General features: G+C 30.2%; 1 protein-coding gene across 1 annotated transcript in view; it reads left to right on the top strand.

The window, feature by feature from the left end:
- LOC109536684 overlaps window positions 1-205 on the top strand; it is a gene marked incomplete in the record, with an annotated part of 14,986 nt that overhangs the window by 7,272 nt on the left and 7,509 nt on the right.

Below are 205 nucleotides of genomic sequence, written 5' to 3'. Positions count from 1 at the left end.
TTTTTCTTGTTAAATCTCATCTGTTATCTTAAAAACAGTCTCTAAAGCAGGGTTTCCCAAACTTTTTCGATAATGGAACACTTTGCAAACCCAGAAGTTTTACGGAACACTTGCTTTATTTGTAAGTTGATTTGTACTGAACTTTATTTTAACACCTAAAAAAAGTTCACCACATTTTTTATTAGTAACTCTGTTCCACTTTATT

This window comes from Dendroctonus ponderosae, unplaced genomic scaffold (genome assembly GCF_020466585.1).
Source record: "Dendroctonus ponderosae isolate FM_Combo_2020 unplaced genomic scaffold, Dpon_F_20191213v2 Dpon_F_20191213_2, whole genome shotgun sequence".
Lineage (NCBI taxonomy): Eukaryota > Metazoa > Arthropoda > Insecta > Coleoptera > Curculionidae > Dendroctonus > Dendroctonus ponderosae.
The sequence above is the reverse complement of the archived record's forward strand: the minus strand, read 5'-3'. Positions and strand labels throughout refer to the sequence as shown.